The sequence below is a fragment of the Colletes latitarsis genome, chromosome 8, assembly GCF_051014445.1.
Source record: "Colletes latitarsis isolate SP2378_abdomen chromosome 8, iyColLati1, whole genome shotgun sequence".
NCBI lineage: Eukaryota > Metazoa > Arthropoda > Insecta > Hymenoptera > Colletidae > Colletes > Colletes latitarsis.
This window is the reverse complement of record NC_135141.1, coordinates 30,068,881-30,088,222: the sequence shown is the minus strand read 5'-3', so window position 1 is coordinate 30,088,222 and position 19,342 is coordinate 30,068,881. Positions and strand designations below refer to the sequence as shown.

The 19,342-nt window shown below is 44.9% G+C and overlaps 1 protein-coding gene across 3 annotated transcripts in view; it reads right to left on the bottom strand.

Moving 5' to 3' along the window:
• Positions 1-16,843, bottom strand: part of LOC143344794 (uncharacterized) — a 98,223-nt gene extending 81,380 nt beyond the window's left edge. For 2 of the 3 annotated variants that reach the window (XM_076771203.1, XM_076771200.1), the window contains exon 1: positions 16,384-16,843. The gene's annotated coding sequence lies outside the window, so the exon portion shown is untranslated. Of the gene's footprint in view, positions 1-16,262 lie in introns of all 3 variants that reach the window. The other variant, XM_076771202.1, reaches the window with a different exon arrangement.
• Positions 16,844-19,342: the final 2,499 nt, after the last annotated feature.

Below are 19,342 nucleotides of genomic sequence, written 5' to 3'. Positions count from 1 at the left end.
TCGTGACAACGCCATATTTCGCGATCTTCCGTTCGGTGTTCTCGCCTGTTACTCCTAATCACGACGGATTTTATTTTGTATAATAAATTGAGACATACGTCTCTCTGACTTTCATATAATAGTATACACAGTATGTTTCTGACTTTTATACGACTATACAAGAACTTTATAAAAATGTTAATGAAATGTATTATGTTATATGAAATATAACTTTCAAAAAAATGTTATATGAAATGATTATAATTGACTCTCGCAATCGAATATAATTTTTCCAAAACGATTTGAAACATTTCAATTTCGCCGAAAAATTTGTTCACATACTCGAATTTTTTTCTCGAAAGTGGATAGGATTTCGGGGGTATGTCTATTGACCAAAAATGATTGTATTTGACCCCCACAACTGAAAATAATTTTTTTTTCGCCGAAAAATTTATGCACCTATCCCCAGTCGATTTTTCTTAAAAATTCCTTTTTCATTTTTAGTAATTTTATTTGACGCCCTACAGAAAAGTTGTCTAATACTTTTTTTGTAGGTACCTATAGGCTCTACTTCAGGAAAAAGTTTCATTGAAATATATTCACTATTATAGGAGTTATGGCCGTTTGAAAATTGGACCGCTTTTATGGGGTTTTCCTTACTTTACGGGGTTAAGGATCAACTTTTCGAATATTTTTAGAACTTCTACATATTCTACACTAAAATACGCGTAGTTTGCTTTTTTAAACATTAAAATCGTCCAATCCGTTCAGAAGTTATGACGCTTTAAAGATTCACATGAAATTTCAGTGAAACATCTCAACGGTATGGTCAGACATCATATTTTCGGTCATGAATTTTTTTCTCGAAAGTGCGTAGGAATTCGGGGGTATGCGTAATGACCAAAAATGATTGTAATTGACCCTCCTAGCTAAAAATATTTTTTCCAGAACGATTTGAAATTTTTTAATTTTGACGAAAAATTGCAGCACCTACACCCTGTTGATTTTTCGATTTTTTCGGGTCACGAAAGCCCATAAGGTGTAAGATCTACTCGTATATTTCGTCTGTGGTGAGAACTACATCGACAAATTGGTATTCTTGATGTTTCGATTTCAAAATCGATATCAGCAATCTCAAAAGTCTGGAATTACCAAATATCAGAATGATCCGATGAAAGACCGAGGAGCAGTGCTCCGTTCGCGTTTCGTGACGCCATTTTAAGCACGACCCGAGTCGCTGGCGGGTCTTTATCGCGTCCCACCTCCCCGACGATCGAGAAATCGGGCAGCGCGCGTAAGGATCGTGAGCGTTCGGGGTGGCGCGACGCTCCGGGGGGTGGCTGGTTGATATCTCAAGGACACCGTCGGTGACGTAGGCGAAAACAGGGTGGCGTGCTATTTTAACGCGGGCCGACCCTGGATGATCGATCGACACGAATTTAACGCTTGTCGCAACGGCGTACGGCACAGAAATATTTCGTGCGCCGCCGCCACGGCTGCGCTTTCCATCGTCAGTAATTTTGGATCGCGGCACACGCGAGGTCGTCGAACCCGGGGCGTGACTGAGGAGGGTAGGTAACTTTAACCACCAGAGTCGGGCGAACTTCTACTTCGCGCGCAATTGATCGACCGACTGAAGAGAGAGAGAGAGATGGTGGAAGGGGTGGGTGGGTACCCGTCACTTACGTGCATGTAGGTGCACGCATACACCCCGAGGATTTACCATCCCCGAGAGTCGGAGGCCGCGCGAAATTTCAGCCGGTTAAACTTCCCAAGTATTTCGCATCCAGGGCGTAATCTAGCCGCGATAACGCCGTTTATTCCACGGCTCGTTTGCAATTTCCGGGCGCGGGGGGTGGCCGGGCAGGACGAATGCCTCGCGGAATCGAAGAATTGTGGCTCGAAAACGGCAGGGGTGGGGGGGAGGTAACCGATAATCCCCCGAATGTATCGTTATCTGGGGATTAGCTCGAGACTTCGCGAAGATTCGTCTGAAAGGCGCGAGGATCGTTTCGAAACTTACGAAGTGACTGGCAAAGTAGCGTCAGTGCTTTTTGATTAATTGCACCGACGATTCGGTGGAGTGGCTCAAAGCTGTCCGCGAGCTGGGACTATAAAGGGTGCTTAAAGTACGAAAACAAGTCGTGGATAACGAAGAGTGACTCGCAGTTTAAGTTTTGCTGGCGAAGCTTGGCCGAGAAAGATGTCAGCGTTTTGTATCAAAGGACTGATTCTCTGTAAGAGGGTTTCGCAAACTAATTGCAAGCTTTACGTGCATTAACGTCTGATTTTTCGTGCGTTGTACAAAAATAATCGTATCGTCGGTACTGGTAGCCAGTGGTTAGCCTCAAAAGGAATAGTAATACCACAGTGAATAAACAAGGACAGCCGTACAGAAAGGTTAAGTAGGGTTGTACAAAGTGCCCGCTAGAATGCGGCGCAAATAGGAGCTTCAAAGCATATTCAACTGCCCTACGAATTACAAAGCTCCCGGTATATACCGTGGAAATTGGTGGAACTATTTAATTCGTTTATTGTGCTGGAATTTCCACTTCAGAGTTAAAATAAAGGCAATCGTAACGATGGTTCTGTATCGAAACAGTACATTTGGCGTAGTCCGTACTTTGTGATTTTTAGTAGAACGTAAAAATGGATTCTTACGAGCGGGAAGAATCGTCGCGAAAAGCCACTGTATGTTTAGGTACCTTGAAAAGCGTTACGTAGGAAACTTGTGTATCGGGAGAATTTTAACACCGTCGTAACGTTTCTTTGTTTTCTCCGATGACGATTTCAACGGGCAATTTTTTTATCGATGAATTTATGAACAACGTAACAGCTTTTATTAGGTGACCCTGAAATCACCCCTGTAACTCGTAAAGAAACTACCACACTGATAGTATATCGGTCGATCACTAGCACACAGCGTGCCCTTCGATATCGTACGAGCTTTGTAAACAACGTGGCACCGTTTAGAAATAGCGAAAATATTCCGGATAAATAAATTTATTGCTCCGGCTTACTTATTAATCCACGGTAATATTATCTCGCCCGGTGCTCGAAACGAGAAAGCCCGAGTTTCGACAAATTAGTGCTTCTTGTTTCCGTATTTGTTGAACCTTGTTCCGCGAGTGCAATAATTCTTCCCCCGGATTTTCCGTGGGATAGCGGGGTTATTTATTTTTCGCGTAATTCACCATTTCTCCGCAAACACAACCCGAACACTCTAATGGAAACACTGAGCACGCCTCTCGCGGCAGGCTTGTTAATCCACAACTTCATTAATATTAATACTTTAGTAGCGTGAATTATACTTCCGTTTCACGTGCAACGAAGACGACAAAAACAGTACCAATGGAATTTCCAATTTCTTTCGAAATGATAATATATTACGGACGAGTATGAATTATTTATTAGCTCACTGTGCGCGCGGAAACTCAAAATTGTTGGATTTGGCAATGGAGAACCATCGTGAGATTTGAAAAAGTAGCACACCGGTGGAAGCGAACGGGAGAGTTGTTTCGTGGTTCTTTTCGCGACACCGGGAATACACGAAACCGCGAAGCAATCAGTGTGTCCTGAAATCCTGCCAGATTTCGATTTCTAACCCTCCCCGAATTCCACGGGAGCCTTTGGAGCATCGTTTTCAACCCTTCCCCGCAAAGACGCGGGCCAAGCCAGGTCGGAAGGCGGTTTGTAACGTGGGCGGAAAAGCTCAGATCAATATCAGGCGCGAATTGGAACGTTACGTCGTGAAAATCGACCCGTGACCTAGTGTGGACCCGCCCGTAGCTCGCAGCTGGTGGCGCCATCCGAAACACCCTGCAGACGCGTGCACACAAACCCCTGTTTTTTATCCTCTTTAATTCAACAATTTAACGAATAAACCCGAATTCGAAGAATCACAACATCCACGTACCCCAAACTTCTGTTCGTCCAAATGCAAACATATTTTGAAATGTGCAGCGAACGTGCAAACGTTTCAGATAAATTTACGGAAAATATTTCGACCGACTTTGTCATAAAAATTCGTTTCCTAGAATCTTGTAACACATCGCGTGTAAAATAAGAATTGCTCGGATTATTATAGGAACATTCGCTGCACAGTGGTTGAGGATCACTGACGTAGACACACACTCGCGAACGTTAGGCTGAAAAGTAGCAGCGGAATTTTCGTCATCCTGGCAGCGTGTAATCCGGCGCGTTTCAAGCGTCTTAATTCCGTCGGCGACCTTCTCCGAGCCTCCCCCGTTCGCACGCGGCTGGAGCAATTTACTGAATTTTCAGCCAAAGTTCCTGGGACGCTTTTAATTCCCACGGGAGGGAATTCCCATTCGTTTTACGTAATCTTCCTTATTCCAAGCTCCCTTGAACAGCCAGGAGATCACGACGCCCGTGGACGTCTTGGCGAACGTTCCCCGGGAAAAATAGCCAAAGGGTCCTCGAGGGTGGAAATTGCGCGTGAAACGTTTCCCGTCTCAAATTTAGTTTATTACTGTAGCTTCGGGGCATTGATAAACATAGGGAAACTCGAGAATCGGCGTCGGGAGCAGAACTCCTTTACTGCGCGAGGTTTTTACCGGGGGAACAAATTTTTAAACCATCTTTTTTTTAAATCAACTACGGGACGTTTATTCAGCGTTAATTAAGAATATCTCTGTAACAACAATCGTTTCTGACGTTTGGGAAAAATATTAATAAGGGTGATATTTTAATAGATTCAAACTTCTGCATTCACGACGATAGAAATGCGAAATGAAATTTTGTAAATATAGATTTACTGCCTCAAAGTCACACCGGGAATACGGAGGATTAAACATTCGATGCAGTTTAAAAATGGTGGAAGTGGATTGGATCTCCTTGTCTGGCATCTCCGACAAGTGGTACGAGTAAGTGTTTGATCAGACGAGGAATAATTTCAACCGAGCTTTGGACCCGACGGTAAAACCGACTGTGGATTGCGTTCGAGTACAGAAGAAGCGTAGTAATTAGGAGACTGCACCAAATATCAAAGATTCAAGGTATTGTTCATCCAACATTTATACATCGCGTTAAATTTACACGTGTCGGAACGTTTAAAGCAGTCTAAAAAATGCAATTCCCATTCCATTTTCTAAATATTTAACGACATTCAGTTTTACCAATCAACAAAATTCTAGAACTTTCCACTTTCAGCGGTGGAAAAGTGACCAACAGATAATTGGTGGCTCGGTGAACGAAGAATGCTAGTAAAAGATAGCTCGGCGGTTATGTTTCCTTTCCGTCACGATCAATTTCGTCGTCGTAGCGCCGTTCTAAATACTGACCTCGTTTCGCGCTGTGTCTGAAGGGGCAAAGTTCACCGCGAAACTTGCAACGATAGACCTTTCTGTATATACACGTATCACGTTATGGGCCAACGTGTTCCAGCTACTTATTTACACAAGGAACGCTCCAAGTGTACGTCACGGTAACATATGTGTTACAGGGGAAGCCTCCGTCGAGGATTACCATTACACTGAAGGTAACATTAATTCCGCGTGCGGTAGATTAGGACACTCGCTAGGTTTCCCTTCTACCGCATATTTTCCGTCGATTTCCCTCGACAACGGATTACTTGTCTCTTACTGTTCCACGACATTCGTTTTCCAAATACGCGGTTACGTCCATTGAAAAATTTCCCCCGATTTGTCTTCGTCCACTATTTCTTTTTCTCTCGTTACAGCGTCAATCTCGTGGACAAAATTTTTATTTGGACGAACGTTTAAAATAACGAATAAAATTATTCTCGATTGTAAATATCTCACAGTGAGTGAATCGAATAAAATTAGAATCAAATACTTTGCTATTGCTATTTTTCCATGGACGTAATTTGCAGTACAAATACTGGCACAGCGTCGCTGAAAATATATACAAAACGGATTCGATACGTTTCGTACAGCACGATGCAAATGTATAACGAATTAATGATATACGAAGACATCGCTCATTAGCGTGCTGAACACGATGGATGGAAAGGCAGGTTCAGCTTTTAATTACAGCATTAATGATTTACGATCGCGTCGATTAGCGACGTATCGCCTTGATTAATCATAATGGGATACGTTGATGGCTATCGCTCGAAAACCCTGCAGCGTGTAAAACATTTCGATCCTCATACTTCGCACATTTCTCTTTTTTTTTCAAATAAAACGAATATAAATTAGCATAAGAAATATTTTAAATATATATTTACTCTAGATACGTGAGAATTGATCATTCACATCGGTGAATGATTAATTCTCAGAGATAACATGCAATTTCAAATTGTATCGGACGTTAATTCAGTTTATGTTTCATTCAGCCTAAAACAAGTTTGACCAGTTTACATTTGCAGTGAAAAAACAACCAACGCAAACTTCTCTAGTAGACTTTCCGATCGTGCGGATAACACGAAGCTTTCAGAGCGGAGAATAATACAAACTAAGTAGATTACGACAGCCACGGTCAGACAGCGCGTACTACCAAGTTCACTTGCACGAATTGAAAGCTACGGCCGACACACATACTTCCTCGATTCATTCATACGCACTCGACGGTGCCACGAACACGCTGTGAACGTTCCAATCTCTCGAAACTCGTTCCGGTCAAGGAAAAACAAGCGTGAAACGCTCCAAGGAGCGGACAAGAAAAAGAAAAAAAAATCGCTCGACAAGATGAAAACATGCACGACCACTTTTTCCCGTCTTTCTTTTTGCGGGCTCGATATATCGATATTCCTATTTTGTTCTCGCTCCTGATACTCGACCTATTTCAACCGCGAAGGTTCGCGAAGGACTTCTTTTTATATTTCATATCGAAATCGCGAATCGCCGTCGTCGACGACGAAACCTTTCGGTCGTCTTTTCTGAGTTTTGTTGAACTACTGACTCCAGCATTGTTGTAGAGTTCGAGGTCGACGATAGAATCGACCTTATTGTATTTCTAATGAGCGTTAGTGCCGCCAGGTATGCGTGTTATTGCAACGAAAAGAAAAACAGCGATTGTATTTTCATTCGAACAGGAAAGTCTGATTCTGTCGCTAGGGAATATTTAGATTCTGACGATACTCCGCTATTATAATTGGCAAATTTCTTTGCAATACTTCCTACGATTATTTCTGCGCCGCAATATTTAAAACAAAATTAAAAAAAAAAAGTTTGAATTAACAGAAAGGGAAGAGTCGAAAAACGCAAAGTTTGCAAAGTAATACTTGTATCCATCCTTGAAAAACGATTGAAAACTGGGAGCTAAGCGATCGTGGCAGCAAGTTTGAAATTCTCGTTACACATTCTTCGAGTATGTAATTTCGCTGCGACAAGATTGGTCAATTATTTTTCGATAACGAGCTACATTGAACGTTCCCATTGATGATTCATTGTTTCACTAACTCACACTCTTTCATGGGATTTTCGATGCAACTTGTAATCAAAATCAGTGAAATTACATGATAAGTTGCTTCCCCGAAGTTCAACATTTTTAATTTAAAAATTGAGAGAGGCTTCGCGAACGGTTGTTTCGCGTTTAGAAAAAATTTATGCAGTCACCTGCGACTTTGGAAATAAATTGGCCCTCCGAAGCGAAGGGCTGTTAAACTTCTTTCGTTCCTCGTCGGTTCAAAAACCACCCCGTTTCGAGAACGCAGTTCGATGCAGGCGAGAGGGGGCGTACCCTCTCCAAGATTTACTTCCGACGGCGAAGTATACGCATTACCGTCCAGAATTTATTGCGACCTGTATACGTGTACTTCCATTGAATAATAGCGCATTCTCCGTGGCAAGTGTACGCGCGTGCACCGAGGCCATGCTAACTCCTTGTATAAATAAAGGACTTATCTCCGGCCTGCACTCGTTCTTCAGACGTTATGATATACTAACCTCATTAGCATGAGGCGCTGCGGAGAGGTACGGCTTCAATAACGGCGCCGCGAAGAGATCGATGACGCGGTTGAAAGGCGAACTTCGTTCTCGGTTTAATTTGGTTCATCGATCGGTTGTCGGCCTTTCCGCCGTAGCGTGATCGAGATTCTTACAGTCGATCGAAGCTGTACTGATTGCTGGCAAATCGCGATTTTTCTTACCAAACTATAATGGGCCCCAGACGGGTCTATTCTCGTCTAAACCCAATTATAACTGCGAGGTTGTTCTTGAAATACACCACTTCGACAGGCACGTTAAGGGGGGAAACCACTGTGAAATGTTTTTTTCTTTTGCCTGTTTTAAGAAAGACCCTCTAAAATATTAAAGTAAAATTCGCAATGATGACAAGGTTACAGACGATTTAGTAGATGTAGAAAACGTAATATGCGTAACGCTTGAAACATTCATTTGAAACTCTTTCCGTGGTCATGCGTTTCATTATTGGTATACGGATAAATTTAAATATGCGTAATGTGCTAATCTTCGAATAACACGTAGTTATTCTTGTAAAATCGTAGTTTAACCCTTGGACAATGGACAGGCGGCCTTGCGTTGGAAAGAACGTCCGGCATTTTTAAACGGAATATTAATAATCGCTGATTAATGGAACCGTAATGTAAAGTTGTCGAGTAGTAAATATACATTTCAATGCGAGTTCCAATAAATCAGAGTACAAAATGTGCGGAAAACTAGTTACAGGAATATAATATACTGCTCTGAAATGTTACTAAATAGCTGCACTTCCACAACTACGATCAACCTATCAATAAAAATGAATATTTAAGCGATCCTAGACCAGTCTTTCCCAACTTCACATTTTTAATATTTTAAACTAAAAAATCATACGTCATATTGAAAAAGTATTGGGCACACTAGGACGAAGCGCTAATTTTGCCGTTCGAAAATATCTTTGGTCCTGTTTGGTGGCTGCTGGAGGTATTCTTGGTCCCGAGACTCGACCTCGCCGCGTCCCGTTAAAGTATCGACCGATCGCGAAAATTCGTATCGCCGCGATACCGTGCGTAATTAATAATCGCAGCCTCCTATCGCGGCAGCTGCGTCTGTCAGCGTCACAGATCCCCGTTAACTTCCACCCGGCATTGACCAATAATACCCATCGCGGCTATTAGCGTCGACCTGTCCCATTATGGCGAACTGTTCATTCCGCGTACCAAGTCCGCGTCAAGTCTTTCAGCGAGGCGTCAATCGCACGCGCGTCCATCGACTTTCGAATATCGCGTTCCGAGGATCCTGAAACGGCTGGCGTCGTCGTTTTCTTTCCAGTAAAATTTCCGGCGACGGGGTTCAGCGGTCAGAATTTAATTAATTTTCTCCTCGAACGCAGCCCATTGAAACCTTCAAAGGCCGAGTTTACGACGTGGCGATGCTTCAGCCGCGTCTCGGGCCAGAAAAATTGCTAACCGAGTAATTAGACAAGCGTGGAGTTACACTGTTGCTGTTTCCACCCGTTCGATCGAATAGACCGACTCTCGAGACACGTAGAAACTATTTTTGTTACGTTCAGTTAACCGCGACCTCTCTCTTCCAGGATTGCGCAAGGTACGTTGAATCTTTGAATCTTTAATATCGGGGATCTCTCTGAATCTCCGCGTAGGTTCTATTAATTTACAGCCTCGAAATTAACAAGCATGGAAGACCGCGGAGAGTTTCGTGCGGTCGACGCGAAGTATCGGGCCATAAATTCGCGCAGGTATCGGCGTACCCGGGGCTCTAAACGTGGTCGAAAATTATGGCTTGCCGGAAAATGCGATAGATGATGCCGAAACGAAAACGAAGCGCACGACCGAGCATCGACCAATCGCGGGGTTCTTGTGTAACTCGTGCGGCCACTGATTGGAACGGGCGTGGGAGTATCGAATCGATTAGGTCGCCGATCGATTGTCGCACAGAGCGCTCTCGTCTCGTTCCCGAAAACCCTCGACTATTGTTCCACTTTCGATGCCCGTGATTCCTTCGACTTTGTTCACCCTCGTCGTGCATTTTTCCCAGACACTTGGCCGCCATTTTTCTACGCGTTCCCCCACGGAAATAATTCTTTCCTCTTCAGGGGGGAGACTCGTGTAAAATGGTAACACGAGAAGCGATATTTGACAATTTTTTCAAAATTAATAAATCGAATTATCGAAACGTATAATAGTATTCGTTGTTAAGGGGGAAGACTCATGTAAAATGGTAAAATGAGAATCAAGTATCGCGATAGTCTTGCTGGTTACAAAAAAAAACTATGCACATTCATGTTACGCGTCGTCATAATTGTACGACTAGTTTTTAATTATAGAGCCAACTCGTTTTAAATATAAACGAACAAATATGATATTTCATGCCAGCTAATGTACTATTATTCTGGAAATTCCATGTAACGCAAAGAGAAACGATCGGTAATTTGTTTGATTAAGAAACGATGCGCTCGACGAGAGTGTATTACGCAGATAATTCTTCTAAAAACCACAGTTTCCAAATTATCCCGTACCACTCGACATTTATTTAACAAAGCGTCCCCGTTAATCCCGAATAACGACGTCTCTCGTATATCCCGAAAATTTTATTTCCACGCCGTCACAGCGATCCGTTTCCATTTGCCGCGATTGTAGACACTGCCGTTCGTGTTTTTCGCCATGAATCCTTAATGCTTCGTTTGCTCGATAACGTTATATTCGTTCGCGCATTCGAGTCACACGCCGATGGATCGAAAACAGCTCGTTTCGTATAATTGCACGGCAAACATTGCTTAATTACCTCCTCGAATGGCTTTTAAAACGCGATTACATAATGCGAACCGTTCCGGCTGTCGATGCCGTTACTCGCGTCAAAAGTGAAGCCCGCATTGTCAATGGCGGAAGAAAGGGGGAAAGAGGAACAACCGAGCGCGCAGCAAGCGTCAAAGAAACCAATTTACCGGGTTCCAGGATCGTTGTTGACGTTCGAAACGATAGGAATAATTTCGTACACGGTGCACTTTATCGTCGAGCAAATCTGAACTCTGATTGAACGCGGTCCAAAAAGTATGACTCACTCCGTTCGAGACCTTGCGTTTAGTCGAATTCGCTAAATTAAATTACGGGACGAGGAATTGCCAAGAAACGAGAAACTCGACTTTCTGGCTTCGACAGTGGATTTCGAGGCTCTGGGGTTTCAGTTTCGGGAGAAGATTCGAGCATGTGTTTTTTTTAAGATATAACAAATACTCGGTGAAATAATTCCTTCGAGCAGCTTGTTCGCGCCACCTTTGGGACAAAGCCTTTGCAACCCTAATTCATAAACGAGCGAGCCGGGTGGAATAATGCCTCGCGTATGATGGTCACGGTAATATCCCCTGGTAATGGACACCGTGGTGTGGGCTACCTTGAAGAGATAAATTTCGCGATAAGGCTGATAATTAACGCCGCTAATGGCCGTTATTATCCGAGGTATAAGGGAAAAACGTTACAGAAACGCACGCAAATTTCAACCGGGGACGCGTTAATCGCGCTACGTGGTACAACTTACGCCGTTTACAGGGACGATAATGATGGAAGCACTCGGTTACGTGATCCGATCCTCTCGCGATCGTAAAAAGGAACAGTCACGTAATTGAGGAAACAGCCTCTTCGACGAGACGCTCGGTTCCTCCTCGTTGTTCCTCTCTGTGGTCGTCGTACACGGAAGAAACGCGTACGTCAAATTTAACCAACTCGAATAATCCGACGCCCGACGTCTCAGGAAACGTTTTCGATTACGTACGTTTAATTTCTCATAAGTTTCCTCCTACGACGGAAGAAAAGAATTTTCATAGAGCCGCGTTTAGATTAGAATGTGGTTTGTCTTATACATATGGTAACGTGATTTATTTACTTCTCGAATTTAGAAAAATGTTTAAACGCGCGTGGAATCGATGGAGGCATTTAATAGAAAATATCCTGCGAAGTCAGATGTCAACTTAGAACCTGAACTGCTCCCCCACAGACGAGAGATTTAATCTGACATTTTCTTGAAAGTATCTATACCCGATTACTGTCTATTAGCATATTTAAACAAACGTGTCAGCGTTGCTCATATATCCCACTTTCTACGTACAAGCGATAGAACTTGCTCGATTACGCGAGTATGGACTTTTCGAAACATTCTCCACTTTCTTTCCTGCTTCGTTTCCTACAATCGATAGTTACCTCACGCATGATCGTCGCAGAGTAATTTTTTCCGCGAGTATTTATACCGCTTTTGGTAATTTTATCGCATCGATCGCCAGAATTCTATTAGAAAAATATGTACGTTGGAGTCGTAGGTAATTCTCTGAAAATGAAAACCTCCACGTTTAATTTTAAATTGGACAAATCGCCGGGCGAAACTGAAATTAATTGTAGGAATAACAATTACGCCGTTGATTAAAAGTAGTAATGACGAGCCGTGGAGAAATAAGCAAAGTAAGCAGCATAAAATGTCACGTAATTAGTAACGCAGTACGGATAGTAAATAACAACTTTCTAGTTGATTATCGGGTTACTCGTAATTACGGCAGCAGAAGAGAAGCGTGTTACAGTGTTATTACATGACGCAGACGGTATTCAGTTTACTACCTGGGAGGATTACGAACAATGCAATAATGACGATAATGTATTAGCAATGAATCTGACATTGCGTAATCCTGCTCGCTTGCAATCATAACAGCGCTAAAAGTGACTATTACATTTGGACAAGGAATACGCGTTATCCTCGAAAGAAACAATACTATTGTGTGCAAACAAATACGAAACGATGTTACTGATCGTGTATTTAGATCTGTAACAGATATATTATGTAAAAAACTGATAATATTAAAGAAGACCTGCAGGTTTAATTTTAAACCAGTTCTTTCTTTCGTCGAAAAATTGTACCGAAAATCAGTAAATATCTTGAAACCGACGAGTATTAGACTCCGGGGGTTTCGGTAGACAGCTTTCAGAGTTCCTGGCGCACGGAGTGGCATAAACAAAAAATGTTTTCACAGAACACGTCGTGATTCGCGTTTGGAAAAAGAGCGCGCGCGACGCTGGGCGCATAATTGGACGAGGCGAGTTCAAACGTTCATTCTTCGCGCGTCGGGCGACATTCCGCGGCTTTTGGTATGCGGAATCCGGCGAAAGAGCGCCAAACCCACGCGAACCAGCGCGAAAAAACGCGACAAATTCAAACCGCTAGAACTCATAATCCGCCCGATAATTTACGCGTTCCAATTAATCGCGAACCGTCGAAATCCGTTTGTAAATCGAACGCAGTTAATTATAAAAATTACCCAATATCATTCTATAGACAAGTATCTAAAAGTCGAGGTGTATTCGCATCGACGTTTCGTACGTTACAACTCAATACTCGCGTTAGAATTTATGGAGGAAAGACAGAAGTCAACGGTGCAACGTTCGCGAGCGTTTTGCAAACTTAATTGTCGACCAGCGTCGGATCAGATATCGAGATTGCATTGTAGGATCGCGCGTAAACAAAGATCGACTTTCCTTTCGTTTCGTAACGGGGGCTAGTTTCGGCTATCGACGGGTTCGATCGCGAACCGATCCGGCGATATCGATTCGCAAGGATTCCGCGGTTCCACCGTTTGCGAAATCGGCGCGCAGCTGTCGAGAGCGCGCGTGATATATTTAAGCGAGACCGTCTATTGGTAAACGAACCGGAATCTGGGCCAGTTACAACACCTGTCGACGAACGGCCCGACCTGGGGAGCCTTCGGCGCAGAATCGTTCGCCGCGACGAATGCCAAATTTCGTTCGCGCGAGCGAAACCGTTGGCGCCAACGATAACGTTTCCCCTCGACGGCAAGACTGCAAAAATCGGCCCCTGTCTCGCGATTTTGGAACAGAATACAATTCGAATCTTGCAATCCGCAGTGTTGACAAGTTTTCAAAATAACATAGTGTTTAAATATTACAAAATATTCTGACGTCTACCGTTGATTTTAGCGAAATATCGGAAACTGAAACGCTTGAATTCTATTTTACGTGGTATCCTGTGAAAGAAGCAACAAACAACCTTTTAGAATATCATAATTACGAAATACACGGCCTCGTTTCACTCGAACTCTGTGTCAGAACGCATTTGATCTTACGAGAAAAGAAATCAACGGATCGTATAGTGATCTAAGAGTTGCATCGAAGATCGCGAGTAAATTAGATATCGTTTGGAACCGGAGTCTTGACAATTTGAAGCCTGGCGCGAGCTTTCGACGCTTTGACACCCGATGCACGGGGAATAATAGAAAATATGGTCGCGGCACAATCGTGTAGATGAAACTATTGTGCAACGTGATACATATGCCCTTTTATCGATAAAGTTACGCGACGCGTATTGATTTAGAGTTGCGCGGTTATGCAGACACCCAGGAACGGTTTGCACACGAACAATGTATACTGTTCGCGATACAAATTACAGCTGTCAACGGACGCGCTCGTAAAGCACAAGTGACGATTTGATCTTCGCGCCTACTCGACCGTAAGTCGATATTTACGAGGCGTTTAACGCGAAAGGGCAAAGTGCACGCGTCTCGCGAAAAATTCTGTCGGACGTGCTCGGCGAAAAATTTCCAACCATCCGTGGATAAACAACCCTGGGACGCTGTAAATCTTGCGATATTTTATAATTTTGCCAACTGCGTTGCATTCACGGAGACACGAGACAATTTATGGCGACGATAAGAGACGTTTATCGGGTAAACGGTGCAAACTTTAGTGCTCTAATAATTGTATAAACAGAGACAAGTGGTACATCGAGGGACAAACTAAATTGAATTTCTCGTGAAATCTATCGGTTGCTTCAGAGAGATGTTTATTCGACCTGAATCAGAAACTGTTGGTTACAATCTCTAATCAGTTAATCTCATTGACAATGATGAGACTTGGTCGTGTTTGCAAATGCTCGAATCGTTTCAGAACTGTCTTCGGAAATAGATTTGAAAGTCTTGAATGTTTCGGAAGACACTATCGCCAAATATTTGCAAATCTTCAGCAATTTAATTCTCAAGTTCTTACGGTGTCTCGAAGTCGATGGAATCGTTAAATGTTTATCTGGTTCCCAACATGCACGCGTTAATCCTAGGTGCAGGTAGGCGACGGTGTTATCAGCTACGCCTCCAAACTCTGTCGATACATCGCCCGGTATCATATACAAAGCGCCTTATCGTGAATATTTCAGGTATCGCCGTGTACCTCTCCGCTTTCGAACATTCGCGTTTCCTTATCGTCGCCTACTTCGGAACTTCTCGCAGGAGGAATCTCACGCGTGCACTGGCTCCGAACAAACTTGTCCATACTACTACAAATGCGCTGCAGTTATCGTCGATCGAGTTATAAGGGCCAGGGACGCGATAATGTATCCTATGAGTCGACCATAATTGTACCAACAACGTCCATTTCCACGGACTTAACTATCTTTTGTTCTCGCCTAAAAACAGCAAGTATCGCAAAAAATCTTTCGCAGGCTTGTATTTCAAGGCTGGAAACGGAGTTCATGTGTAAACGTGCCCCCTGAGTAATGTTTACAGTATTAACTCGTTGACTGCCTGAAATCCTGAAATTGTTCAGAAGATCAAAGCTTTGATTTTAGACAATTCTAAACTACATAACTTAAAACTCGTCGTAATAGTTACTTTCATAGCTTTTTATTTTCTTTAACATTTCAACTTGAGAATCAATTGTTTTAGTTAAGAGTTCTGTCACCCATATATGGGTGACATGGCAGTCAAACTGTTAAAGTAATCCTGTCTTTTCGATCGCAAAACGCGTGCTCGTGGCAACGACGCTATTAATCTCTAGTTTACGTGGCACAAGATCTTTACCAACAACGAAACCTTCCCTAGGAATTCTGTCGTGGAACGGGTTATAGATCCCCGAGGAAGAAAGAAATCACGAGGTTCCAAAGACTCGTGACCCCGCCAGTTAACCCAATTAATCCCAGACGATGTATCAATAAACAAAAAAGGAACAGGGACACCTCGGAAGGTCCGTATCACACGCGTCGCAACAAACCACAATTGACGCAGAGAATACCGTCCTGAGTGTCCGCCACGAGGAACTCGTCCCTCTCTCGATCCCGTCGTCCGTGACTTACGCCACATGTTCGTGTCGCGTGACGTCCGGACCGATCGGGACCTGGACCCGCTCCAGAACGAACTCCCGGCGAACATACTCGCCAATTTATCACTCCAACTTTCACTGGGTCCTCGTCGAGCGACCCTCGATACTTCAGCAGCCCCGGTCACCAAAACTCGTCACTATGTTGCACGCCCAGCGCTTACGCAACGAGCTTTTCGACAGTCGCGTGACTCGCTCGACATTAAAGAGGACACACTCCGTTTATCCAACTCCGAATTTTGCACCGGTGAACACCAACCTGCTGTCTACCTAACCCGGGTACGATCCTCGGATCGATCCTGAATCGAGCACACACATACACGGGAAACGTAGCGACGCGTGGGCGCGCACCGTGCACGTGCGCGCGTTCGGATACACACCTGCACGTGTTACTCCTGGATGCGGCGGGACGAAACGGAGACCGTTGCACCTGGAAACACGCGTCCCGTCCCGAATCCTTCTCACTCGGGCGACCCGCGATCGCGGATTCACTGCTCGCGACGAGACACCCCCGCACCGTCCCCTCTTCTCTTATCCAAAATCTCGTGTCCCTGTGTTACGTGTTATGTGTTACGCGTGTCCGTGCCGGTGTGGTAGCGGGATCGTGTATGCGTGTGTACAGAGACAGCGTGGACGGTGGTGGGTGTGTGGTGACCAGCGTCCAGGGTGCGCGGGCGTGTTGCTCGACGACGACGTGCCGCCGCGACTCGGTCTGTCAGATCGGAGACGCGCGTCGACGCTGATTACGGTCGAGAACGTGATAGCGAACGAGGAACGGGTAACACGCAGCTTGGTGTACCAGCGGAGACTGCCGGGTTCCCCTCGGTCTCGCCGAGTGCTGGCCGGTATAGTGGAAAGATATATAGAACGCTCGTAACGTGTGTATACACCGCTCCTGGATACAACGGGCCACCGTGGAGGGGGAACGAGAGCGAGCGAGATCACGATTGTAGGCGAAGGGAGAGGGCAGGATAGCGTGGAACGATCAGGAGGGAGGGGGTAACACGCTCTAGGCGCTGTGACGTAACTCGAGTCATCCTGGATGTACGGTCGCGCGTGGAGGGGAGAAGAAGGGGAAGAGTTCGAGCGGTGGGGGCGTACCAGCTGGAGGGGAGAGTGCAAGGGCGCGATGGTGGGGCGAATGAACGAAAGGAGGGGAGGGGATAGCGGTCATTAGTGCTACTGGGACACGGAAGCGAATCCTCGCTACACTCCGACCCTCTGCGCGGCCCGTTTCGCGACCCGGCACCAGTAACCACCCACTCTTTTACACTCTCTCTCCGTCGTTCCCCGTTCCTTCTCTTTCTTTCCGTTTCTCCGCTCGCCTTCTTCTACTTCCCGTCGCGTGCATTCTCTCTCCTCGTCCGATCGCCCCGTCCCGCTTCCTGCCTCGCGTGTTCTATATAACCCGCGGCCCGGGGGTGCGCCTGCACTCTGCAGCTGCATGCAACCCCCTTTTGCAGAGACCCGCGCCGGCTACGAGAACATCACCGTAGCGATTAGGCCGCGCTCGCGACCTCGTCCTTGTCAGCCAGCCAAGATCGGGGCCGTTACGTTCCCTCGCGCGCCGCTCAACCTCGGCTGCGTGGTTTTCTTTGAAACGGCACGCCTCCAAAGGACGGAATGCGTTGACCCTTTGCCGGTCCTCCTGCTACGGTACCCGGCTTTGTAGCTTAGTTCACTTGGACCGCGGATTTACGAGATCGTTCCGCAAGAGATAAAATAGCTTCACGGCGAACGGATGTCCCCTCTTCAAAACCTGTGAAAGACCCTTTGACGCTCGCGGGTTTTCCTTGTCGATTAGATTTCTCGGGGACGGGGGAATTACGCCGCAGAGATGACTTTATTCAATGATATCTGTAGACATTAATTAACTTATATTTTACTTTTAATATCTTTATATTTTAGCATTGATACTACTTATTCGGCACGTGGCTTCCCTCAGAGAGAGAAATTCCTACAATTTGTTCAATCTCATGTACCTTTTGTTGTAAGAGAGAGAATAAAGTGTCGTGTGAGCATTTACCGTGAGTTTGGGTTAAGTTTTTGTCATATAATAAACGTTACTGTTTTAAAAAAGCCTCTGAATAATTCGTTCGTACCTCGATACCCATCCACGAGTGATTTAATACAAACAATTCCAACAGTATTTTCAATTTTAACAAAGAAATAGGTTTTATTTTCGACCGCAGGAACAATTATGCATCCGTGGACCGTGACATGGTAGTAAAGTGTAAATTGGCCCTCGTGCCAAAATGAGTTTGACACGCCTGCGTTGTAACTATTTATACCGTAGGCTAGTTCAAAGTCTGCGTTCTCCAAGCTCTGTTTCTTTTGTTATTAAGAATAAACGCGACTCTGGAATTGAAGTAATTCCACGGTGAAATCTATAAAAACCGATACCTCTTATTGAAGGAAGGGAAGGAGGAAAACGCTGTTTGAAATAAAAAATTACTCCGCGTTGAGTGGCGGATATATCCTATTCCACGGTAAAATGCATCAGGATTTCCATAAGCGAATCCCCCGTACGGAGACATTTCTGTCGGGGGAAGGGGGGGGGCCCAAGATCGATAGGAAGTTGCTCGACGTGGGATTTAAAGGCACGTAATTGATTTCCTCCCGTTGCCGGATGGTTCTCCATTCTGCACGCGCCCTTTACCATTTCGCCGGAGAGGTCGGAACGGCCCACGCGTGCTGGGCGTGGCGAGAAATCAGTGCTCGCCTCGAGGAAACCTGGAGGATCCTCGTCGAAGGTCAAACGATCGTCCGCGGTCGCGGCCAGAAATCGCATCCTGCGAGAACGCCCGGAATATCGATTCGCTCTGTACCGAACTTTGACATTTCGGAATTATATGGAACGAGCCAAAGCTTGAAACGTTCCGGGTCCTCCCTCGAAATCCCGATTTCCAAATTCGTATCTGGGTTTATTTTCGATCGTCAACCTTAAATCACACGAAAAGGTAACGACACCCACAGGCGACGTTTTAACTGCCACAATTTGTCTCGATACTCAGAAATTTCGAAATCGTGGATCAAGGTTTGGACATTGTCGTCCTTGGATACGTTTCTCCGATCGACGTGGAACAGTTTCGAGCCGAATAGGATTGATTCCTGGCTTCCGTGTATCGACAACGAGCATCCAGCTGGTGTCTATAATTCTATAATTAGGCACGGTTTAATTAGGGATCGTTGCACGAATGTAGGACACCCACTTGTTCTCCGGAGTGGGGCCTCGACGATGATCAGATTTTTGTTGCTCGAGCGTTACTCGATCGGTTTCTGTTCGATCGATCGGGGTTAACGAAGATGGGTGGTCTCGGTTTTCGTCGAACCGATTTC